We start from the raw sequence: 3,467 nt of genomic DNA, 5'->3' as shown, positions 1-3,467 counted from the left end.
AATTAATCTGTATATCTTTTTTAAAACGTTTTATTTATTTTTGAGACAGAGACAGAGACAGAGCATGAGTGGGGGAGGGGCAAAGAGAGAGGGACACAGAATCCAAGGCAGGCTCCAGGCTCCGGGCTGTCAGCACAGAGCCCGCCACAGGACTTGAACTCACAAATGGTGAGATCATGACCTGAGCTGAAGTCAGATGCTTAACCTACTGAGCCACCCAGGCGCACCTACCAGCATAATTTATTAATGAATTAAAAAGTACTAATGTTAAAAAGGATATATCAGAACACATAACAAAATAAAACACAACAAGATCTCTAAAAGGAAAGAGAAAAAAGTAATTTATAAACCTGACTTAAAATTAGAACTCTATGTGGACTACTGCTTCCCATCCTCTGCTGGATTGTGACCTCTTATTCAGAATATTTTTCTTATACACGAAGATGGATTTTTTTGGTCTTCTTATTTATATTCCTGTATACATCCCTTAATGGATATTAGATGTTCTCAGGGTAAATTCAGAAAAGGGAAAATAAGGACATGACAACCTTTATGGGTGAGATGCATGTCATTTGTAACTACCTCCTAGAACCTAGCACAATCCTTATACACAATTGGCATTCATTCAGACTTGCTGAATAAATGAATACTTGGATGAGAACAATACTGGTGGTAAGTCACAGTAGCTTTCACAGAATCAAGAAACATAACAGTATGGCTGGAACCATACTCTCTATCTACCAAAACATCCAAAATAAAACTGAAGTTGACATTATAGACTTAATCATTCAAGAAAGACACTTTTTCTTCACATTTTTAAATTTTAGAAATTCCATAAATTTAAGCAGAGAGGAAAACTGAGGTAAATGCATTATTTTTGTTGTTTTAGAAGCACACTGTGCTAGTTAATTTTATTTGTTCAAGGGCTCATTTGCAAGCATTAAACCAAGCGTGGGCTTGAAGTCTGTGAGTCCAGATTCACATATTTAAGAAGATAAAAGCAAACTGTGATCCATGAATGTGGATGAAAACTAAAGGCTCACAGTTAATCACATTGTAGTTTTTAAATTTCTACAGCCTAGAAGCCATAAGTCACAGGTCGTTTAGGTCTTTCTGGATGTCCCACAAAGTCTCTGAGCTGACCTTCAGCTTCATCATCATTCAGCTTCTGGTTGATAACACTGGTTAATCCCCAAGCATTCAGGATAGATGGAAGGCTCACGGAGACTTTGCTCTCCATGTCATACATTCCCTTCATCATCGTTGACTCTGGAGGAGTCATGGATAGACTTTTCAACACTGATTCAATGAGATCAACCACACTTAATCCAATAGTCCAGCTGGTATATCCTTTTAGCTTGATGACTTCATAGGCACTTTCAACCACCGTCTTATGTACATCTTTACAACTTTCACTGTCATTGTCTGTTTCCATTTCTGGATTCAGTTCCTGGAGACAAAATACCTCCCACATTCACTTTATTCTGCACAGCCACACTTGAGTTGCCATGTTCTCCCAAAATCCATCCATGGCAGCTGCTGGGATGAATGTCAAGTTTTACAGCCAGAAGATAGCAAAATCTAGCTGCATCTGGATTATACCCACTTCCAATCACACTGTGCTTGGCTAGTCCACTTAATTTCCAGGTAACATATCCACTGGGATATGAGAATATCCACTGGGTTGGAAACCACAATTATGATGCAGTCAGGACTGTACTTGACTTATGTAGGAATAATGAATTTGAAGACATTCACATTCCTCTGTACCAGACTGAGGGGCTCTCTCCCTCCTGCTGCTGGACTCCTGGAGTTACCACCATAATCTTAGAATTGGAGGTCACAGAGTCATCATTACCTGCCAAAATTTAGGTATCTAAAGAAATAAGTTCCCATATTTCAGGTCCATTATTTCTCCTTTGAGTTTATCTTCCAAAACATCCACGAGCACAAGTTCATCCTCCAGAGATTTTCCCAGAATGCTGATGGCACATGCCATACCAATTTGTGCAACATCCACTATAGTAATCTTATTGTTTTGGACAATTGCTCTTCTTCTGCAACTGGTGCAATCAGTTTTTCCTTGTGAGTTGCCATTGTGCCCAGGAGAGATGTGAGAATCATGTGAGGAAGATAATAAGGTAAATACTTTCTACTTATAGACCAGAAAGAATTTGGAAAGTTTTCTGAACTCTCTAACATTGTTATCTTTCAGTATAAGGCCTAGAGATGAAACAACTTTACCAAATATCAGGTCAGTTGTTAGCAGAGTAGGGTATGAGCTCAGCTCTCCTAGGTCCATGGTTGCTACTCTTTCCACCATACTCTTATACTAACCAAACATTTCTTTCTTTTTTTTAAATTTTTTTAAACGTTTATTCATTTTTGAGACAGAGAGACACAGAGCATGAATGGGGGAAGGTCAGAGAGAGAGGGAGACACAGAATCTGAAACAGGCTCCAGGCTCTGAGCTGTCAGCACAGAGCCCGATGCGGGGCTCGAACTCACTGACTGCGAGATCATGACCTGAGCCAAAGTCGGACGCCCAACTGACCGAGTCACCCAAACATTTCTTAGTAAAACACAAAAGTGGTGGGTAGAGAAAACAGGAGCCAATAGCATTAAATTTTAGAATAGGTAAGGAAAAAAAAAACCTTGTATTTAAATAAACTTATTACAATTAATACTTCAAAAGATATGTAAAACAGGATATATTTAATCAATCAGTATCTATTTGTTTACCATACATTTATTAATCATCTACCATATGAAGACACAACACAAGATGTAGGAGATGTAATGATGAATAGATCAGAAGTTGTTCCTGCCCTCATGGAGTTTTGAGTTTAAGGACTAAGGGTCAACAATGAGATTGAGATAACACAATCTGGAGATTAGGCTACTTTGGAGTAAAAATGTGACTACTTACCTGGACCATTCTGTTTAATTAAAATTAACTGAGGAACTGAGATTTTATAGAAATATAATAAAAAAATTAGTGCCCATGGGTGGCTCAGTCAGTTAAGCATCCAACTTTGGGTCAGGTCATGATCTCATGGTCCATGACTTTGAGCCCCACATCAGGCTCTGTGCTGACAGCTCAGAGCTTGGAGCCTGCTTCAGATTCTGTGTCTCCCTCTCTCTCTCTGTCCCCACCCCCCATTCATTATCTGCTTCTCTCTCTCTCTCTCAAAAATAAACATAAAAAGTAAATTAAAAAAGAAATATAAGTCAAAAATAATCTCTAAGAGAAAGTATTTTCAGGTGACTATCTTCTGAAGTTTATTTCTCAATTTTTACATAGAAAATCCTGCACCTTAACAACCACAAATCCAAACCAGTCTTCAATCTCTATATCGAACATCAGTCCTCATTAAAATGTACACAAAGCTGTCTCCAATGACATCTACTGGAGAGAATCAATCTGAAATATATATGAGATCTTCAAGGGAGGTAAAAATAGAAAC

At 38.3% G+C, this 3,467-nt stretch overlaps 1 pseudogene; it reads right to left on the bottom strand.

Moving 5' to 3' along the window:
- Window positions 1-1,092: 1,092 nt before the first annotated feature.
- On the bottom strand, window positions 1,093-2,097 carry LOC125162430 (L-lactate dehydrogenase B chain-like; annotated as a pseudogene).
- Between the last annotated feature and the right edge of the window lie 1,370 nt (window positions 2,098-3,467).

This window comes from Prionailurus viverrinus, chromosome A3 (assembly GCF_022837055.1).
Source record: "Prionailurus viverrinus isolate Anna chromosome A3, UM_Priviv_1.0, whole genome shotgun sequence".
NCBI lineage: Eukaryota > Metazoa > Chordata > Mammalia > Carnivora > Felidae > Prionailurus > Prionailurus viverrinus.
This window is presented reverse-complemented; position numbering and strand designations above follow the sequence as displayed.